This window comes from Sardina pilchardus, chromosome 4, assembly GCF_963854185.1.
Source record: "Sardina pilchardus chromosome 4, fSarPil1.1, whole genome shotgun sequence".
Classification (NCBI taxonomy): domain Eukaryota; kingdom Metazoa; phylum Chordata; class Actinopteri; order Clupeiformes; family Clupeidae; genus Sardina; species Sardina pilchardus.
In genome coordinates this window covers 30,662,897-30,686,156 of record NC_084997.1, presented here as the reverse complement: position 1 = coordinate 30,686,156, position 23,260 = coordinate 30,662,897, and the positions used below count along the sequence as shown (strand labels likewise).

Sequence of the window (23,260 nt, the reverse complement as noted above, 5' to 3'; positions counted from 1 at the left end):
TGAAGACTGTTTATGTAAACCTAAAGGACTTTTAAGAATGACAAGGAAGATTGTTGTTAAGATGAAAATGGTTTGTAATCTATGGTGGTAACATTCATTCATCTTTGAAAATGCCTTATTTTTCAATATAGGATTATAGGCACAATATGCACTTTAATCTACCAAATTTCAAGTCTGATAAAATGATTCTTAAAGGGGTCTAAGTAAAGATCCTTTCACACTAATCCTTGCCATTTGTTTTGACAAATAAGGTTTGTAAGTAAGTATCTCAAATAATCAGAAAGACGTGGTGAACTAAGGTGGAAAAAACACTTACATTATATTTTTTGTAATTTCTTGTTGCAAACTTGTAGAATTCAGTTGACTACTTCAACATTTGATTTACTTTATCAGTGCAAAAATCTGCTGCAGACACATGAAATTGGCGCATGCGCATTTTGTTTATCAATGGGATTTCACGTGCGCTTGATTCGGCCAGGGATTTGGCAGACTTCACACAGACAAACAACATTTGAAACTATCTTTCGAAAACGAACGACTACATACTTAAACGTAAGTAAAACATTTAATCAAACTATACAGTATTCATTGTTTTAAATGACAGTCTTGAACATTCCGTGTCGTGTTGATTAATTATGATTAAGAAATAATCATTTGACTAGCCAAATGCTGTTAATAACTAGCCATAGTTAGCTATGTCTAGTTGTTAGCCATAACTCAACTCTTTATACAACTCAACTAATGGTAATACTAGCTTGATATGTTGTGGTAAGATTTAATCTTTTGTCACTGACTGTTTCCCTAATGAACATGTTGTTCCTAAAACATTCACTCATGCAACAACGGAGGCGTTTCTGTAGCTTTGTATGCTAGCTACCATCTGGTAACGTAAGGTAACTGTGTTGAACGTTATTAGACATCAATAGAGCCATATATGGTCGTGCTAGTCAGTGACAACTGCCACTATGTGGTTGACGGGATCAAGCACGGAGTGTGCAGGACTGGACCGCACGCAGGTTAAATGTTGTTTGAGGGATAACTTTGTTGATGATTACCTTTTGAAGCATTTGGAATACTTTTATCTGGGACAGTGTTCAGCTCTGCAGTCGAACTTGCTATTTGAACAGAGGAACGACCGATGATGGGCTACATTTGTGGCAATAGCCGAATGCAACATTGATATACTTTCAGTTGTTTATACTTTTACTCGATTACAGAAATATAAGTTGTCCTCTTGTCTCAGTCCTAGAGTGATGCAGTCCACCTTTCTCTTTGCCATCAAGATGTTGTGGAGGTTGATTCCCATATCAGAGAAATTAGTCAAATATGGCCTGCTCTGTTTCTCAATGATGAGGCAAGTATTAATGTATTTCTCTGCATGTCTGTGTATATCTATTTGTCTATCTATGTATTTTTTGCACATTGTTTATAAGCTTAAAGGAAATATCTGGTCATGGTCAAGTGCATAGGCAATAGAACAGGAACATTTGATCAGGTTATCTGCAAATGTTACAAAATTCATATACTTTCAATGTTTTCAGTAAGCAAATCAAACCAGCACAATTTAAATAGCTCAACAAGTGTTTTCTCTCAATTTGACACAAGTTGACACCAAAAAAGAACTAGTGCAGTCTCACACTTATTCAACACCTTCATAACAAGTGTCTTTCATATTTGGAAGAGCACATATGTGTTTTAACCTGTTGCAAATGCATCTTAGCTCATTCCTAATGGGCAATGGCCTCCAATCCTCTCTTAGGACTCCCTAAGTATTTTAATGAATCCATCTTCCCCTACACATGCTGCATGTTTTCCAGAGGAAGCAAAGATGCCATATTGCATCACCGAGCCATCATCATTCAACACAAGTCAGGTATTTGGCAGTCAGTGTATGCCCAATTTTTCCCCTCTAGACTTACTGCCGTTTCATCGGCATAAACAGAACAGAACCCACAACTGTATGCTGTAATTGAGTCTCATGAAGTATATAAGTATATATCCTTTTTTGATCCCGTGAGGGAAATTCGTTCTCTGCATTTAACCCAATTTAACCGAATTAGTGAACACACATAGCACAGCGAGGTGGGTTAGGTGCCTTGCTCAAGGGCACTTCAGCCGTGGACTGGTCGGGGATGGAACCGCAACCCTCCGGTCACAAGCTCGAAGCCCTAACCAGTAGGCCACGGCTGTCCACAAGCATAGGCTGTAAACTGCATCATGTATGAATTAAGAGTAAAAATTACAATGGCTTTGTAATACTTTAGCAGTTGGTCTGCTATTTAGTATATGTTGTACCAAGTGTTCTTGTTCTTTTTCCTGCTGATAGTACAGTGACCATCTCAACCTAAACCAACAAATTTCCCGTGGGAAATTTCCTGTAACTGATGCAGTCTATAGCTAAATTAAACACCAATTGGGAATTGTGTCAAATATTGTCATTCTTTCTGTATCTCCATCTACAGTATGTGCAGGTGGCAGATATCACAGCACATAGGAGAAGGATAGCCCTGGAAGGACTGCCGCTTTTCTTCAGGGAAGAGTCTACATGCCTTTTCAGGAAATGCCTGGTAAATACTAGTTTTGTTTCATTGTGGCCTACCAGGCCTATGTCAAAAGCAGCCTTGGGTAAAGCTGGGAAAGATTAAACACACGGTTTCCACACCGTGGTAATCAACCGTGATAATTATGATATTTGAAATGAAAGCGGTAATTGTTATCGTCAACATTTTTAATCATTGTTTACCGTTACACCGGTAATCGTTACTTGGGGGTTTAAAGTTCTGATTTCTTTACTTGTGTAGATTTTTTTAAGTTAATACATTTCATGTCAGTAGTCCAGTCAGACATAACTGTTGAAAAAATGTGACATGTACAATACTTATTTTCACTGCTGTATATACGTAAGGGATAATGTATAGAACGCTGGTCATTATCGGGAAAATAAGGACCGACAGGGCGAACCGGACCCTGACGCTCACCTGTCTTGACTCACATATGAACTTCAGTCACATCCCATCCTTAATCCATAGGGTTTATTATGATGTCAGTCCACTCTTTGCAGCTATAACAGCTTCAACTCTTAGACTTTCCACAAAGTTTAGGTGTGTGTTTCTGGGATTTTTTGACAATTCTTTCAGTGGCACATTTGTGAGGTCACACACTGATGTTGGACGAGGCGACTGGCTCTCAGTATCCACATTAATTCATCCCAAAAGTGTTCTATCGGGTTGAGGTCAGGACTCTGTGCAGGACAGTCAAGTTCATCCCCACCAAACTCTGTCATTCATGCCTTTATCTATCTATCTATCTTTATGGACCTTGCTTTGTGCACTGATGCACAGTCATGTTGGAACAGGAAGGGGCCGTCCCTGAGCTGGGCTTGGTCCCTTAGTTCCAGTGAAAGGAACTCTGAATGCTTCAGCATTAACCAAGAGATTTTGGACAATTCCATGCTCCTAACTTTGTGGGAAATTTGGGGATGGCCACTACTTGTTCCAACATGCCCGTGCACCAGTGCAAGGTCCATAAATACATGGATGACAGAGTTTGGTGTGGATAAACTTGACTGGCCTGCATAAAGTTCTGACCTCAACCCAATAGAACACCTTTGGGATGAATTAGGATGAATACTGAGAGCCAGTCACCTCATCCAACATCAATGTGTGACCTCACAAATGCACTTCTGAAAGAATGGTCAACAAATCCCAGAAACACACTCCTAACCTTATGGGAAGACTTCACAGAACAGTTGAAGCTGTTATAACTGCAAAGGGTGGACTGATGTCATCATAAACCCTATGGATTAAAGGGATATTCCACCATTTTTGGAAATAAGCTAATTTTTCACCTCCCCTCGAGCAAAACAATTAATATTTACCTTTTTCCCGTTCATCCAGCCATTCTGTGAGTCTGGCGATACAACTTTTAGCTTCAGCCTAGCATAGCTTGGAACTACATGGAACTACACTCTCATCTGGCGTAATAATCAAGGGAAGTTGCAAACGTACCATGGGCGCAGTGATATCTGAAAATAGTCCCCATAGGCAACAAGCAGTAGTAGTGCGTGATATCACTGTGCCCATGGTACGTTTGCAACTTCCCTTGATTATTACTCCAGATGAGAGTGTAGTTCCATGTCAAATCAGCCTAGAAAAATGCCAGGTTTCATTTTCAGTTGGTCTTATTGCACTCTAACTTGAGAAGAGACACGTTTTAAATGGGAAAATTACCGGAAATCTTAGTTACTTTTAAGCATGATGCTAGCAGGCGAGAAGCTAATGGTCTAATCCGATTCAATGATCTATGCCAGGCTGAAGCTAAAAGTTGTATCGCCAGACTCACAGAATGGCTGGATGAACGGGAAAAAGGGAAATATCGATCGTTTTGCTCAAGGGGAGGTGGAAAATATTTCCAAAAATGGCGGAATATTCCTTTAAGGATGGGATGTGACCGAAGTTCATATGTGAGTCAAGACAGGTGAGCGAATGCTTTTGCCAATATAGTGTATTTCTTGTATACCTTATACACCTTGTCATTCGGTGGTATTATTTTTATTATTATTATTTAATTTTCTAAATTCTTGAGTAAATGAGAGATCTGGGGCCTCATGTACAAAGACTTGCATGGAATTCTTACTACAACATTGCGTACGCGAAAATCTGGAAAGAAGCGTACGCACAAAAAAATTCAGAAGTATGAAACCATGCGTACGCAGCAATCCACGCAGCTTTCCTTTGTACATCCCAAATAACGTGAAATTAAGCGCACATGCATGAGCATTATACTCCACCCCCTCTCCTCCCTCAATCACACTCATTTTGATATGCTAACTAGAAGGCCACTCGAAAACTCAGACCTCCGCGAAGGCAAAACGCCTTATCCCACAATATTAATAAGAGAAAAAAATCATTTGTGGATCCATCCGTTCTTGAACCTGCTACAAAATGTAATAATTTATATAATCAAATCGAAAAAGTATTAAACGTTTATTACCAGCGATTGCGAGGTAGAAGTGCTCTTATCAGACAACATGGTAAAGACAGTAGCCTACGTCTTTATCATCTGTAATTAATAACAAAAAAAAAACAGTAGAGGCAGAGCGTGGCAGTGGCTACAAGGGTCAGAGACCGTGGCAGATTCATTGGTCAGTCTGCAAGTGACAAGGTTCACATAACGCGGTTTGTTGGGCATTTCAAGCATTACAAAATAACTGCAATAATTAAAAGGTAATTAAATCACACGTGTCCGAGTAAGAACACGCATCGCGCACCCATAGTAAGTTTATCCACGCTTTGCCACGACGATTTCTGGATCATATTCCTATATTTTGCACAAGTGTTACAACAATAATGTGAATGCTTACTCGAGGAAAGTCAAAGTAGCCTATGCAGTCAGTCAGGGAAATTGCTTCAATTCGCACTAAGCTATTCACGCGGATCATCTTGTCCCATTTGTTTTTTGTTTTACTGAAAACTGTCGGAAATATGTTAAAACACCCGGAAAATGTTTTAGACATGGACATATGCGTGAAGCCGACCACATTCATCACAGATTTCGAGGAAGGAAAGCTCTTCGAAATCTGAAATGTTTGATAAGCAAGTGAATAATCATGTATGGAACTAAATATAGGCATTATCTCTATACGTTTCACATTAGGCTACCTAATTCTTGATATCCTCTGATAAGACTACAGTTTTAATTGCAGCTATTAACGCATGTTGCATGGCCAATTATCTAGAAACATATGCCTATTTCGAAGTGCTATTTTTAATATGCTGTGCAAATAAAGGCCTTGATTCGTGATCAACTAATGTTGTTGCGCTGCATTGCCTCTATGTGTCGCCAACTGACGATACACACTGGAAATGTGCGTACGCCAGGCATGAAGCTTGCGTGGAGGACCGCACATTCTCACATTCAAGTCAGTCTTTGTACATCCGGACGTGAGCGTGAGACTTAGAGTACGCAGCATTTTTGTGCGTACGCAAGCTTTGTACATGAGGCCCCAGGTGTGTTAAAACGTGATTATACGTTGTTTTGCCTCAGCCCTCTTTTTAAATGTTGGAAATGTCATTATACTGTCAACGAAGAGTGGGACTACTTTGAGCTAGCCTGGCACGCCGTCCCAGTGACGTAACACCTTCGGCTTTTGCTGTCGCTGGTCTGGTCAACTGCTAATCGGGAAGGATTTCTGAGTTCCCGAAATCTGCGGAACTGTCCCCTTTGGTCGAGAACCAATCAACTTTGAGCAGTGGCTCTGGGTAGAGGCGTGTTCAAGGCAGAGGAAAGAGTGTTGTTGTTGGTTTAAACTCGGCAAACCGCTTTCTGACATCGACCAGTAGCAAATCGAGGCACTTAAAGGAGGCGGGTCAACCAGCGCTTGGAGAAACCGTGTTAGCACAGGCCCTTGGTCAGACTAAAGTCTCGCAGAGCCTTTGAAAGTCGATGGTAATCAGGCTAACTTTGAGCCTTTCTGTGGTTTAAAACAGCGATTTGGCTATTTAGCTACAACTAGGAGGCGGTCTTCTCCGGCCTGCCTGAACGTCTGCTTGAAATTCTGCTCCCCGGCAAACTGCATTCCAAATTATTATGCATATGCAGTCTTTGTTCATTTTCCAGAATAGTCTATAGCTACACCGGCATTCTCTTTTAACATAGACAGCCAAATTTGCCTTATACTGCTCTGACATTCTGCAGGACAGGAGTACATGATTTAAAAATAAATAAATGAATACAACTTGAAACCATCAAGAAATTCTGTAGTTGTCCAGTTGACAGTGGAATGATGTTCCTCCAACGTGCAGATAACGACCCCAGTGGTGCTTACTATAAAAGTAGTATAAGAATGTAGAAACCATGTAATGCCAATGTAATGTCATCAAGTGTTATTACATGTTCATGATGATGTGTCATGTTAGTGACAGGTTCATGTCACTCTGTCGAAAACCTCAAGTAAAGCGTTGCTATTTTTTAACACCCATTCAGATGCTGTGAGGAGAGTTGGATTTGTTGGTGAGATGCCACAGGCATCTAATGTTGAAAAAGAAATTAAGTCATGGCTACGAAACGCGAGAGACCAGGGTGGCGGACGACGGCAGAGGTTACTACAGCAAAACAGAAACCCTGATGCTAACGTGAGCTAAGGGGGGGGGGGGGGGGCAAATGTAACAAATGTATTGCGGAGGTGTACTGTATTTGTTATTTGTTATTGCTGGGGGGAACACATGTTATACCTTTGTTATTTATTTATTTATTTATTTCATATACAGTGCCCTCCATAAGTATTTGAACACATGCTAAAGTTGAGTATAAAGAGGAATATAAAATTATCTTTTGGAAATTGATCTTAATGTCTTACTGTAAATACAAAAATGAGGAAATATCCAACATTTAAGGACACCAATTTTATATGTTAATGAATAATGTATCGTAAATAGATAAATGTTTTCCTTAAAATACAGGCGTCATAAGTATTTGAACCCCTATGTGTTAAATTCCCATAGAGGCAGGCAGGTTTTTATTATTTCATGGATCCAGGATACTATGCACCCTAAAAAAGTTCCCTTGGCCTTTGCAATTAAAATAACCCCACATCCTTACATACCCTTCACCATCCCTAGAGATTGGCATGGTGTTTTTTCAGTTAGTCTATTAGCTGGTTTCATGCTCATTGAGCTCAATGCAAATCAAACCAGGTAGTAGGCTAATTGAAAAAAAAAAAAAAAAAGAAGCACCATACCAATCTTTAGGTTAAGTGAAGGGTATGTGATGATGTGGGGCTGTCTGCCTCATGAGAATTTAACACATGGTTGATTCCGTGTCAAATCAGGACACTTTCGGATCTCATTGTCACAGATTGCATTTTGCATTTTGTCCATGCTCAGGGTGGGAAATGAAAAAGAAACATTTGCATAAGACAAGTCAAATTGGTGTTTTTAAAAAGAAGAGGTAATGCAGATTAAAGAAAAAAATATTTTAAAAATCGTTGTATATTCCCACCAAGTGTTAGGGTGCTCTGAATATGAGATCCAACATTATTTTTCAAACTTGTGAGGTCTGCTGTTCAGTCCCTGATGGAATTTCTTTCTTCTTTTTCTGAGAGTGTTTCTACTGATCTCAAAAAGGGGGAAAAAATCAACAGCCTATGTTGAGTAAAAATATGTCTTCTGTAAGTCTAAACAGAGCCCAGCCAAGAACTCCAATAAAATGTTGATCAACTTTGAGGGACTGCTATGACCATCCAGGATGATCCAGACCACTCGTGGTGATTTTACTGCATGCTATTCCAATTTATGCACCAGCCTCCAAAATTTGAGCCTCCTACAAATTCTAGTTCTTGAGCAATGAGCTTATGAACTTTGACAAACAAAAGAGGCAGAGCAAAATTGACCCCCCCCTCCCCCCGTAAAACTGTCTAACTTGGAAAGTATTGATCTTAGCACAAAAACATTTTACAGAGTGTCTCCTGGGTAACATAGGTACAAATGGTATTTTTTTTTCAGATTTTTTTGAGACGCAAGTGCGTGCGCTCTGGTTGATTTGACGTGGAATGACCCTCTTGTGTTTTGACTTATTGAATCTCCTTTACTGTAATAGGCCAGTCAATCTAGCTCAAAAAAGGGCCAAAACTTAAACTAATTGCAATAGTAATGGTTCATACTTTTTATTGATCCTTAAACCCTCCTGCATCACATATTAAAAATCTACCCATTTATATTTAGTGGAACATACTTTTATTCAAGGTCAAAGGTAGCAATTTCCCATGCATTTTGCTATTGGGATTTACAACAGGTGAAATGGGTAAAATGTTAAACTATAGATATCAAATTGAAACTTTCACAGTTGTTTACTCACATTAAGGCTAATATTTTTTGTATTGCAAGTTTTCTGAAATGTGATGTTTATATATGCAAATGAGACCAGTTTTACCTAAATATGCAATAATTTGCATATATTTCTAGAAAACTAAATCTGAACAATAGGTACAGTCAGCTTCAAAATAATTGCTGCATTTTGCTTCTATATTGGATACCAAAAGCCTATGCAAAGGGAATATTAGATATTACTTCATATCACCTCAGAAATGAGGAAATCAAGTCAAGTCAAAATCAATGCGTTTCAATGGAAGTACATTATAGAACAAATGATTGTCAATGATATGGTATGATGGAAGTATCTCAATGCATGCCAAGTCACATAAGGAAGATATTGACCTTTAGACAACATATCAAGTGAGTTGCATGCACTGAGATACTTCCATCATACCATATCATTGACAATCATTTGTATAATGTACTTCCATTGAAACGCATTGATTTTGGCTTGACTTGATTTCCTCATTTCTGAGGTGATATGAAGTAATATCTAATATTCCCTTTGCATAGGCTTTTGGTATCCAATATAGTAGCAAAATGCAGCAATTATTTTGAAGCTGACTGTACCTATTGTTCAGATTTAGTTTTCTAGAAATATATGCAAATTATTGCATATTTAGGTAAAACTGGTCTCATTTGCATATCTAAACATCACATTTCAGACAATTTGCAATACAAAAAATCTTTGTCATAATGTGAGTAAACAACTGTGAAAGTTTCAATTTGATATCTATAGTTTAAAATTTTACCCATTTCACTAGTAAATCCCAATGGCAAAATGCATTGGAAATTGCTACCTTTGACCTTGAAAAAAGTATGTTCCACTAAATATAAATGGGTAGATTTGTTATATGTTAATTAGATATACCTAGGGATCACAAAAATCTTGGAATGATTACTATTGCAATTAGTCATGGGTCAAACACTAGATTGACTGGCCTATTGGGCAGCCAATGGGCTAGGGCCGGCCCTGTAGCAGGCGAGAAGCTAATGGTCTAATCCGATTCAATGATCTATGCTAGGCTGAAGCTAAAAGTTGTATCGCCAGACTCACAGAATGGCTGGATGAACGGGAACAAGGTAAATATCGATTGTTTTGCTCGAGGGGAGGTGGAAAATGAGCGTATTTCCAAAAATGGCGGAATATCCCTTTAAGATCAATTTCCAAAAGATGATTTTATTTTCCTCTTTTTAGGCAACTTTAGCATATGTTCAAATACTTATGGAGGGCACTGTATATATTTCATGACCATTAAAGTGATTTAATATTGAAGGTTTCATATGTATTTATTTATATTTTAAAGCTAATACTTGTCTCAGGTGATTTTCATATTAAATGTTTAGAGATATAGTGTGTATATTAACACAATAAACTTACATTTCTTTGAATTCTGGACTATTGTAATTTTCTTTTGAACAGTTATGCAAGGCAAGTTTACTTATATAGCACATTTCATACACAGAGGCAGTTCAATGTGTTTAACAAAGATGAATGAATAAACTTTAAAAGAAATAAAATACAAACATGGAGGGGAAAAACAATAACAATGCTGAGTATGGGCCTAGAGAGGGCAATGTGGGCTGCCCATGCGTGGCCATTACAGGGCCCACGCTTTTGAGCGTGGGCCTAGAGAGGGCTTAGGGCTAGATGAGGGCAGCCCATAGGGGCCTGTGCGGGCCTAGTTAGGGCTATTAGGGCTAAGTGAGGGCTGCCCCTGCGGGGCCAGCACTGCGGGCCCAGCGCTTTGCCGATGAGCAAGCCCTCAGGGGCCCACCGTGGGCAGCCCGCTAGGGGCCCCAGCGGCAGCCCACAGTGAGCCTACAAGGGGCCCGCGCGGGCTTGCTTGCTGGGTAACAACACATCAAATAAGCCGCGGAGACAATATTTTTCATTGATCAAGCACTACAGAGCTTGCAGCGTTATACCCTAGACCCAAATCACAATCAGTGGATTAGCTAAGGGCCATGATCCAAAGGCTTTCCAAGTAGCATTTTTAACCAGTAATATTATTCAGAACAGCACCAAAGCTTGACATCAGCTTGCTCAGGGTCCCTACTCCCTACACATTAAACGAAGCACCAACAACGTAGTTAGCGAACCCAGAGTCCCCCCCCCCCTTGCATCACCGACACGTCCGTGCTTCGAGAGTCCTCTCCTTTACTCCCTCCTCACCTATGACTGCACACCTGTGGTTTTGGAGAAAGTGGTCTTCAAGCAAATGTGTGACTTCCTCTATCAGAATAACCTACTAGACCCTATGCAGTCTGGTTTCCAGAGTGGTCATTCTACTGAAACTGCTCTTCTATCTGTGACTGAAGCATTGAGAGTAGCTAAGTCCTCTGCTCAGTCATCAGTGTTAATTCTGTTAGATTTATCTGCAGCCTTTGATACGGTTAACCATGACATTCTCTTTCTACACTATATGAATTGGGAATTTCTGGGAAAGCTCTTGACTGGTTCAAATCTTACCTTAACTCATTGGCTGCCAGCGATTTTCAGTGCAGAGCGCTCCATACTGCCAGACGTTTTACAGCATTTTGACTGTTTTTCCAAGATCCACCGAACGGTGAGCTTTATGACTATGTAAACACCGAAGGTACCAAATGAAAGAGTAGACTCTCTTCTTTCACCAGGAAAAAACGGCTTGTTTCTATCGTTTTCCGTTCTTTAGTAATCGTCAGTAGAACATGGGTTAGTTTTGCTAAAAACACCTGTTTTTGACCAAAACATGGAGAAAACGATCTTTTTGTGAAAATCAACTTTTTAACGTTAGCGTTTCAGTAGTATGTCAACCACGATTGCACTGTTATCTCGTCAGTCTCGTCAAGGTTGCTAGGGACTCTGATGGTCGCTAAAGACTCTGAACAGGATGCTAGACTTAGCAAGCTAGCACTAGCAAGGTTGTTGTTAGTCTATATCGCAATATCCAATGTAAATGGATCATACCGTTCACGTGTTTTCCATCCTTGATGTAAGAAGTAAGCATATTTATTCCCTGCATCGCGTGCAAACTAGATTCACTGTGGTCGATCTTCAGTGTGTTTGCTAGTTGTCTCTGCATGACTTGTGCACTCTAGGCAGATACTAATGATCCAAATGGCACTGTTGCCATCTAGAGGTTCGGATCGCTAGTGCAGTCTGTTTACAAGCCTGAAACTCTGCCAGATCGTTCCCAAGCCCACCCAGGAGCCCTCCCCATTGAAAACGGCAATTGACGTCTATAGACGTCAATGGCAGTCAACGTATGTGTCTAAATTGACGTTTAAAGACGTCAATGGCAGTTAATGAGTTAAAGGAATACGCCACCCAAAAATGAAATTAAGCTAGTCTCGGTCACCCCCAGAGTTAGAACAGTGAAAAAAAACCGGTTAAAATCCGTCCGGGCATTCTCCTGCTTTGGGAGCAGCGATTTTAGCTTTAGCTTAGCACAGTTGCTGTAGATGAAGGGTGTCAGTGAGCACGTCCTCCAAAAAAGTGACTGAGACGTCTACATTTTTTTCTAAATATATCTTGGGAGCCGTGTGTTTAAAACGAGTACAATCATAATGCAAAATCGAACGAGACTATTACCTGGGCAGATCTTTACTTGGAACTATATTCAGCCTCATCGCCGACGAAGCACCGCTAGCTAGGCGCAAAGTTCTCACGTAGCACCACTTGAATCAATCCTGTGAAGTTCCAGTCGAATCTAGAAGTTGGGAGTTTACAAGACTGCTACGTGAGAACTTTGCGCCTAGCTAGCGGTGCTTCGTCGGCGATGAGGCTGAATATAGTTCCAAGTAAAGATCTGCCCAGGTAATAGTCTCGTTCGATTTTGCATTATGATTGTACTCGTTTTGAACACACGGCTCCCAAGATATATTTAGAAAAAAATGTAGACCTCTCGGTCACTTTTTTGGAGGACGTGCTCACTGACACCCTTCATCTACAGCAACTGTGCTAAGTTAAAGCTAAAATCGCTGCTCCCAAAGCAGGAGAATGCCCGGACGGATTTTAACCGTGTTTTTTTCACTGTTCTAACTCTGGGGGTGACCGAGACTAGCTTAATTTCATTTTTGGGTGGCGTATTCCTTTAAAGGGCGTTCTTTTAGCGTGTCTTGGCAGGGACAGATATCAAAGTCTTATGACCTCACTACAGGAGTCCCCCAAGGATCAGTATTAGGGCCCCTCCTTTTCTCTATTTACACCACTTCTTTAGGTGGGATTATTCACTCTCATGGATTTGAATATCATTGCTATGCGGACGACACTCAACTTTTCCTATCCTTCCCACCTGAGGACTCTAGTGTTTCCCATCGGATCTCTGCATGCCTGAAGGATATTTCAATCTGGATGAAGGATCAGCACCTTCAGCTTAATCTTTCCAAAACTGAGCTCTTGGTGTTTCCAGCAAAAACAGCTATTCCCCAACAGATCAATATCCAGCTTGATTCATCCTCACTGACTCCAACTAGATCGGCACGTAACTTGGGTGTCATAATTGATGACCAACTTACTTTCTCTGAGCATGTTGCCTCAATTGCAAAGTCATGTCGGTATACCCTGTACAACATTAGGAAGATCAGACCTTATCTGACCCAAGATTCCACTCAGCTTCTTGTACAGGCAATGGTTATCTCCAAGCTGGACTACTGCAGTTCTCTGTTAGCTGGCCTACCTGCTTGTGTATTAAGACCACTACAGTTGATTCAGAATGCTGCAGCACGACTGGTCTTCAATCAGCCAAAGAGGACACATGTAACTAGGGGTGTCACGATTCTCCAAATCCTCGATTCGATTTAATTTTCGATTTTAAAGCCACGATTCGATTCGATTTTCGATCTGTTTTTTATTAATGCATTCCTTGTGTCATTAGTATTATTATTATATTCATTTTTATTTTTTGCCCTCTTCCTATTCTGTTTCAGGGGGCTTTTATTTTGAAAGCAATTTTTATTTTGAAACCGTTCCATCCGTGAGGTTGTAGGCCTAAACAAAAAAAAGACGTCAAACATAGACATGTGAACATAGTGAAATGAAGCAACACAGAATGATACTTTGAATGTTTGTGCACACTCTGAAGACACTCTGAAGAGACCCAAGGTTAGTGTTAATGGAATAAGTACTTATCAATGTGCATTTTAAGCCTTAAAGTCATTTTGAACTGTAGGCTAACTAAATCGTTTTTTTACTTGCTAAGTTGAGAAGGCTAAATTGGTGTTAGGCTAACTGACGTGAATGAACGCAAAAATGCTTCCACACCCGTGATTTCAGAGTAACAAGAGGTTGATGTGCATTTTTTAACTGGCTGCAGCCTAAAATTAAAGGAGTGTTGATGCTGCACGTGTGTGGTTTTGCGTTTTGGGCATACATGCTGGACGTCACGTTGGGGGTGTGGCTGCATCGTCGATTCTACTTTTCAGTTCGAAGTTCGAGATTGAGATGTAATTTCGATCGATTTCGATTTAAAATCGAGATCGTGACACCCTTACATGTAACCCCTCTCCTAGTTACTCTCCACTGGCTCCCTATAGTAGCCAGAATTACATTTAAATCTCTCACTCTGGCCTATAGGACACTGACTGGATCTGCTCCCAGCTACTTCTAGTTCTTTAATCACGATGTACATTCCCAACCGCCCATTGCGATCTTCTGAGGAGCGTCTGTTATGTCGACCAACCATACATGCTAGGTCAAATTGTAGATCCTATGCTTCAGTGGTTCCGTGTTGGTGGAATGAGTTGCCAAGTGCTCTCCGTTCCAGCAACAGTTTTGAATCTTTTAAGGGGGGTCTTAAGGCATATTTGTTTAATATGCACTTAGTCCTTTGAGTTTGTTATGTGTTATGGTTTGAATAATAGTATTGTTTTGTTATAATTTGTCCATTGATAGAATTTGACATTTATTAGTGTGCTTGCAAAAGCACACTATTGTTATCCGTGCGTTTCATATACTACTTATTATTTATCTTAAGTCAAACTTTTGTCTCCCTATCTTGTCCTAGGGATTTAGAGCTAGAGACGCCGTTCTACTTCTCACGCGTCGGTCCTGATGCGAGGATGGTGGCTTGTATACAGCTTTTTGATACGCCTTGTCGTTCTCCCGTTATTCCAGTTTTTCCGGTCGATTTTTTCCCATAGGAATGAATGGAAAAGTGATTTTTGAGCGCTGATGCCCACACATTTTTCCACCTGTAGCCCAAACCGTAAGACATAAAGTCATGAAATTTGGTACGCTGATAGAAGAGACTACCCTGATTGACATTACCAGGTTTCATGCTCGCCACTCTCACGCTCTAGCGCCACCAACTGGTCAAAGTTGGAAAACGCGTTCATGCCCGTAACGTTTGATCCGTATGGCCGATTTTTATAAAACTTATACCATTGGAATCCTCTGACTCAGCCGATTCCAACGCACCTTATGACGTCATTTTCCGCCATGATGGATTTTCCGCCATTTTGAATTTTGTCCAAAGTCAAAGTAAAGCGACTCTGGCCGCATAGTTCATCCGATCGTCATGAAACTTGGCACGCGTGATCTACAGACCAAGGCGGATCAACTGCCTCAATTTCGCCTTCAAACGTTCAAGCGTTTGCCTGTGACAACCAATTAAATTCAGCAAGCGAAGCCGGCAAACAGGAAGTGTGCCTATCTTGGAAATGCTGTGACGTATGAAAGCCATATTTGGTGGGATGACTTGAGATCCCATCCAAAGCACCCTCAATAAATTTGGTGTTATTTGGTCTTTCGATGGCTCTATAATTAGCAAAAACGTGTGTGTTGGCGAATGTGTACTATTACGCAGAATAGCTCATCTTAAATTGCTTAAGTAATGCCAAAAGGACGTTCCAGAGTGATTTAAGATACAATGTTGATATTTAAAAAAAAAAAAACAAAGTATGCCAATTCTTGCAAAAGGAACTGGCACGAGTTCCATTATGCAGGAGCTTATGTATCACTATTTAGCCCAGCTCCATTATACCGCAACCACTGTTTTCGTCTGAGTTGATTGACTGAGAGAGTCTACAACTGTGCATGCTCACGATCGATTTAGATTGTCCGCAGTGATGTCTCATCCGGAGACTGGGTAAATCTTAACGACGCCATGGCCCCAAGAGGCAAGTACGGACTTAAAGGGATATTCCGCCATTTTTGGAAATACGCTCATTTTCCACCTCCCCTCGAGCAAAACAATCGATATTTACTAGAGATGCTCCGATCAGCATTTTTGGGGCCGATCACCGATTACCGATCACCAAAATCATGATCGGCCGATTGCCGATCACTGCCGATCACAGAATGGCAGGGGAATGAGAGTCTTTTAACAATAGTCTAGCAGAGTTTGCATCATTTGTAGAAATTAAACTAACTATGAATTAATGTAAGTGGCATAGAAGACAGTAGGCCTATAGGCTAGTCAAGATGTTGAAGAACAACCATTTATCGATTTGTATTTAGAAAATGAAATAACTTTGGCCATCTTTTCCAAATATGCAGCGAGACATAAAATGATATCATACAAGGAGGGGGTCAGGCAGACCAACACACAGATCACCTAAATGGGATGGGACCAAATTACATCGCCTAGGCTACTTGAAAAGTAGGCTATAGCTTCTAAATACACTGACTACATTAAATGAAAAACGTGCTGCCACAAACCTATACTGCCACAAGGTGGAAAACTATGGCTTTTTCTCTGTTCCAAATCCCAAAAAAAGAAACAATGTAAGCTACTGTAAGCAATAAATTGCAAGCCTTTTTTCTCTTGGAATCCCCCATGACTGAAACATGCCGTTAAATGCCACCAGTTTGAGTCAATAAAGTGCGCTGTTAAGCTAGCAGGGACATTGGACAGGCGTCTGCGCTTGGGAAGCTATTACTCTATTCTCCAGCTTGTCAATGTAGGCTAGACTGTTTGGTAACACGGGGAGATACACATTAGTATTTCATGCCTGCGGGGTCATATCGTGGATCAAGGCAGGTTAGGGCCGACTTACATTGCACGATATTGCCATGTTTTCACAGTCGGCGAATAAATATCCAAAGTCGGGACAGAAATCATGGCGCGGCGCGCTCCCGTAAACTCGTTTAATGTAAGGTGTCAATTAGCGGTTGTAAGCCAGTCGGAGTCTTTTTCTAGTTTTGCAGTTACGACAATATCAAACATGTCTGATATTATCGCATGTCTGCATAGTCTGTGACTAGTTTGTGACTTAAAACTCTATGACTTGTCTTTAGATGCGAGAGTCTGACTGTCTTTCAAAAATCTTTTAGGCTACAAATATTTGCAACATCGTAACTGTCCTCCACAACGAATAGAGGTTGTTCGTGGAGGCAAATTAATTCTGAACGTGATGTCTTTCCATCAGAATTATCCCTATCGTTAGTAGGCCTACAGTCGGCTGATTGAAGGGTGGGGAAGTTGGCTTGTTTAGTTTCTCATACCCGACATATTCAGTTGTCCGTCAGTGGTGTTAAAACGTCGTTGGTGGCTTCCACCTCGAGGGATTTCAGCACGACATACATTGCAAATGGTTAATTTTACACTGAACCTTTAGCCTACTCATGTTTGCCACTGCAAGCTCCTATCTACTCTAGGCTACTGTTGTGTGCCTGTGCGACGCGCCTGGAGGTGGAAAAAAGTCACGCAAGTAGCCTATTAGGTCACATGATTGGCTTTTTTGATCGGCGCTTTTGGGCTTCACCGATCAAGCCATTTTTAGCCAATATCGGCCGATCATGATCGGCGGCCGATCGATCGGAGCATCACTAATATTTACCTTGTTCCCGTTCATCCAGCCATTCTGTGAGTCTGGCGATACAACTTTTAGCTTCAGCCTAGCATAGATCATTGAATCGGATTAGACCATTAGCTTCTCGCCTGCTAGCTTCATGTTTAAAAGTGACTAAGATTTCTGGTAATTTTCCCATTTAAAACGTGTCTCCTCTCAAGTTAGAAAGTGCAATAAGACCAACTGAAAATGAAACCTGGCGTTTTTCTAGGCTGATTTGACATGGAACTACACTCTCATCTGGCGTAATAATCAAGGCAACTTGCAAACGTACCATAGGCGCAGTAATATCGTACGCAGCACCTGAAAATAGTCCCCATAGACAACAAGCAGTAGTAGTGCCAGTAGTCTGCAAGTTGCCTTGATTATTACGCCAGATGAGAGTGTAGTTCCATGTCAAATCAGCCTAGAAAAACGCCAGGTTTCATTTTCAGTTGGTCTTACTGCACTTTTTAACTTGAGAGGAGACACGTTTTAAATGGGAAAATTACCAGAAATCTTAGTCACTTTTAAACATGAAGCTAGCAGGCGAGAAGCTAATGGTCTAATCCGATTCAATGATCTATGCTAGGCTGAAGCTAAAAGTTGTATCGCCAGACTCACAGAATGGCTGGATGAACGGGAACAAGGTAAATATCGTTTGTTTTGCTCGAGGGAAGGTGGAAAATGAGCGTATTTCCAAAAATGGCGGAATATCCCTTTAATCGTTGTTAAATTACACTGATGTCCAGGTGCTATTTATGGTGGCAATCACACGAGCTTTCACTGTGACGGTGTTTCGTTTTTGACCATTTGCAATAGTTTCTCTTCGTAATGAATTACTATTTAGGAGATTGTAATGATTACAGGACATCGTTTGATATATTTGTGATGTTTTGAGATTTTATTTCTTGTTATAGCCTATGCAATATTGACTTCGAGCATTCTGGGTAAATCACGTCGCTTGTTTTCCTGTTAAGTTTCGTTTTCTGTTGTGATGATGAGCAGACGGCTGTGCACTAAAAAAAGAGATAATTAATTTACCCTTAGACAATTCCTGCTGTTATCCTGAGTAGGCTAATCCAGTCCATGACATTCAGAGATGCAATCATTGACGAAAAGTAAGTTTGATGTTTACATCGAGTTAATTCACACTGGTATGCAAGAGGTTTGCTAATACACTTAAACTTGCTCTTGACATGATTTCCATTAAGTAATATACTGTAAGCGTTCTCTGAAATTATAATACTTCATGTGTTTCGCTTAAGAATCTACTGTTTAGCGTTTCTACTGTAAGGACGTAGAACTAGACTAATCTAGCATCTCTGTACTCTTCTTTTGTTGAGGTGTTGTTGACGCCCTCTCGTGCAGCCTCATGTTAGATCATTAGAGGCGTTAGATCTAGTAGTATTACCACATAGCTAGCAGTGTTGGTGAAGTTCATGACGTTAGTTTTGAGTGAGTTTACTGCCAATTACCTTAAGTTGAAGTTGTGTGCGTGTATGACAACAAAAGTAAGTGAGCGTAACCTTCGGTCATGTGTATTGGGAGTGGGATGTATCTTTCACGTTGATATGCAAGGACTTAGCATGCTAAACGGAGAATTAGCATTAAGGGTTTGAATGAAGGAAGCCTGTTATTACTTGTGTGAGAAGTTGTGCTCATAGAATGAGATAGCGATACAGTTTATTTAGTGACCATATTAATGACAGTTTATTTGGTTCTTTACAGACCACTATACATTATACATTTATTCATGCTGTTGTATGGTGGAAGAAAACTCAATAAAGAAACTAAGGAGAAAACTGCTTCACAACCGGTGTTCTAACCAAACAAAGAGTCTAGCGCTCTATGATCTTTGGTTCTAACTGACGCCACCCAAGCAACACAATCAATCAATACAGTCCTTTAGCCCCATAGACAGTAAAAGATAGCCCTCATTAACAATCTCCGACTGGAGGAAGTTTGTACCTGTGCGAGTTAACTCTATTACACAGTACCGTTTACGCCGCTAGATGGCGTAATTAACCACATAATAACTGTAGTCACGAACAAAAAGGTTTCTTTTCTTTCTTGAAGGGGTTAGCGTTGCCGTTGCTGTATGTGTGTCCTGGCTTACAATTCCGTTTAATGAGCTTAGTATTCAATGCATTTCTGTATGCTGCAGATATATTATATATCTATATAAATAGCCATCTACCTATATTTCTCTGTATGTATGGAAATCCTGAATGTCTCTGCTGGAACAATACAAAGTTAAACCCCATCTCTTCTCCGTCCTATATTCTTACCGATATACCATCCAGTATAGTGCCACTACCCTACCCGAATCAGTGCAAACCTATAACCTCCCCAATAATAATAGTAATAATAATTAGGTAAAAATAATAGTTTCTGCTTTAGGGAGAAATCTCAGAATTCCCCTCCAGCTAAGGAAAGTGGGAGCTATGTTTTTAGACTCAGTAGGCAAGCTTATGTGTGGAGACTTAAACTGTGAAGTTTGGCCCACTTATTGTATAGCAGTTAACAATTCTAGGTTCAATTAATTACATCCAACACAAAGTGTTATAGAAAGTATTACTGTGTGTTTCATTTAACTATTGTTCATGGTAAACATTTAATTAATTTAGGCTATGGGTGGTACAGGTGAATTATTACCACACAGTTACTATTTAGAACTACGTAATCCTTAATTGAGATTTCATTGAAATTTTTAAACTTTTAAAAAGGGGTTTAAAAACTGTTTTTGTACTTTCATTTTATTATGTCACACTGAACTGAATTCTAAGAGTTAAAAACAAAGGATACAATAAATGTTTTGTGATGCTTGCATTGCATAGTATTTCATTTAGGATAAGCTATATCAAAGCAGGTAGAAGTAACTGTAGTCACTTGACATTTCTGAGGATTTGCATATTTCCACCATAGCAGTGGTAAAGACATTCTTCAGTGGAGGCACCACACTAGTTAATCACGCTATCAACATCTTCTTACCTTTTCTTCTGTTATTACTATTATTTAACTTTATGGTAGACAGTGAGTCCAGCAAATTGAGAACCTAGGATCCTGTTTATGTTTATGAATGTGACTATGTGTATAGTATATGTTGAGACATAAGGGTGGAAAAATAGGTTACATTTATATAATGCAAATGATTAAGTTAACAATGTCATTGAATATGTTGTTCAAACAAGAAGAGCGAAATGGTAAACTTTTAAGAAATCATCATCCACATCATAGTTTGACGCTGTGTGGGGTTATGGACTTGACAGTTTTGCATGGAATTGCTCATACAGTATATACATATATATATGTATATGTATATATGTGTGTGTGTGTGTGTGTGTGTATGTGTGTGTGTGTATGTGTGTGTGTATGTGTGTGTGTGTGTGTGTATGTGTGTGTGTGTGTGTGTGTGTGTGTGTGTGTGCGTGTGCCTTGTTGCCGGTGTACAGTATTTCTGAATATGAATGCTGTCTGGACAGGAAATGGCATAGCTTTTATCACATGCAACCAATCCAAAATCGATTTCATATTAGGGATGTTAACCGGTGACTGTTTGACCAATGGTTGACCGTATCCACATTAACCGACCAAAGTTGTCGCTAGTCGGTTAACAAAAAAAAAAAAGAGGCATCTTTAAATTAGCCTAAAGACAGTGGACTAAACGTTACTACAGCTAGCCATCTCATTCCAAGAAGATCTTTTTTTCGTGAAGTTAACAAATTATCCCTCACACTCAATTTTTCATAACTCGCCTGCTTGTAGGCTAGGCTACGTAATAAACCAATAAAAACATTTGGTACGAGGTCACAGCGGTGGCCGGTGCGTCTTTTGCAATCTGGAAGTGCGCTGTTTTATCCATTGGTTTTATCGTGTTGCAGTCTAGGCAACTTTCCGCATAAGATGGGCTTAGATTTGGAAAGACATTACATCTACATTTCAGGAAGGGTCATCAATGGTAACAGATAAGGTAATGATCATCTTTCGCTATTATTGTTAGCACTTCCTCAAACTAAGCTGCGTCTCTTCGGAGCTGTCATTTTCATAAGTGAGCCGCGGCCATTTCAGCTTCAAATGAGCTTCCAACGCTAGACAAACGCCTTTATTTGCAACGCGATCACCTTGTACCCAAACCATTTTCGGAGCGAAGGAACCATTTGTCCTCCACTTACAAGCTCCTTGGTTTGCAGGACTCATGTTTGGCGCTGTAGGGGATTTAAAAAAGTGACGTGAGTGAAAGGGCGGCGCCGGGGCTGTGTGTAGCCTATGAGCGGGGGACAGAGAGATGAGAGTTGGGAAATTGCGTGGCTGTTATTTCAAATAGCATAATTTATTTTAAACGAATCGGTTAACCGGTTTCAACCGGCTAATGAGCCTCGGTGGTCGGTCAAGAAAATTTGTAGTTTTCGCCATCCCTATTTCATATTCAGACACGTTAACCAGTAACAGCGAGGGGCCTATTGCACAAAACTAGGATAAGGGATTAACCCGGGATATCTTGGTTATCCTGGCTCAATTTATCCGTGATCCAGTTGCACAAAAGCGGGATAGGGGGCAGCAGGATATGTTATGGTATAAGTTACCATGGCGATTTATTCTGTGGAGCTAGCCTGCTCCTGACCAGGCTCACAGCCAAGATAAGTTGATTTTAATGGTAATTACATAATCTGATTGGTTCAGCTAGCTGTCATTCAAATGAGACCACCACGTGATTTTTTTTTTAATGAGCTGTAGATTCCATTTAAATATTATTTGCAACATGCATTTACTCGCAAAACACAGCAGAATGTCTGCCTAATACCACATGGATGTCATTTAAATGATGGTGGCCTTATGATTAATAACATAGCCTACTCGTTGTTTGCTTCTTTTTTGACAGATGTTTGATGAATAGGCTGCTGTAGTAGTTGATTGGAAGTGGAGGGGACATTTTTCGAAGGTGTTTTGAACTAATTCGGCTTTTAAGACAAATTAAGATACTTTGTGCATCTTTGCGGTGGCAAAGCGCTTCCTAATGACGTTGCGTGCCGAGACAAGGAAGCTCTCACACACGTGGGTGCATACGTAAATTTGCATTCAGTTGATCTGCCACACCTACTCCCGCTATGTAACAGAAATAATCTTGATCCCCCATCCAAAAAAGTACAACTTTACCTCGTTGTTAGTCTATATCAAAAGCGGTTATTCACTTCGTGTGCAAGACGCTATTTTTCGCGTCTTTTTTATTCCAACCGTGAGTTATTTGGGGGAGAAACGAGAACGCGCACACATACCGGATAACTTACACCTGGCTTGATGAATCCGTGTCTGCTTATCCTGGATTGGTCTCTGTGCAACCAATTAAGCCGGTATGCTCATGTTTTGGATTCAGTGATCGCAGCTCAGTAACTTATCCCAGATATCTTAATTCTGCTTTTGTGCAACGGGCCCCTGGTTGCTTTGACATATCAACACCAAATTTGATCTTATTACACCATTTGAACAGGTGAGTCGTCCTATTTATTCTACCATCAATTTGAGGCTATAGCACATTGCAACTTACTCAACAGTGAGTAAACAGCAGATGTTCCCGCAATACTCCTAACATTACTCGTATTTGTTCTAGAAACATGCCTAGTTCCTTAGGCTCCTTC

At 40.3% G+C, this 23,260-nt stretch overlaps 1 protein-coding gene and 1 long non-coding RNA gene across 4 annotated transcripts in view; one reads left to right on the top strand and one right to left on the bottom strand.

Annotated features, from left to right (window-relative positions):
- Positions 1-23,260, bottom strand: part of LOC134078819 (uncharacterized) — a 114,218-nt gene that overhangs the window by 45,229 nt on the left and 45,729 nt on the right. The window lies entirely within an intron of this gene.
- On the top strand, positions 1,639-7,132 carry LOC134077879 (uncharacterized). Its single transcript, XR_009938778.1, has 3 exons — positions 1,639-1,873; positions 2,463-2,567; positions 6,985-7,132. It is a non-coding gene; the product is annotated as an uncharacterized LOC134077879 (long non-coding RNA).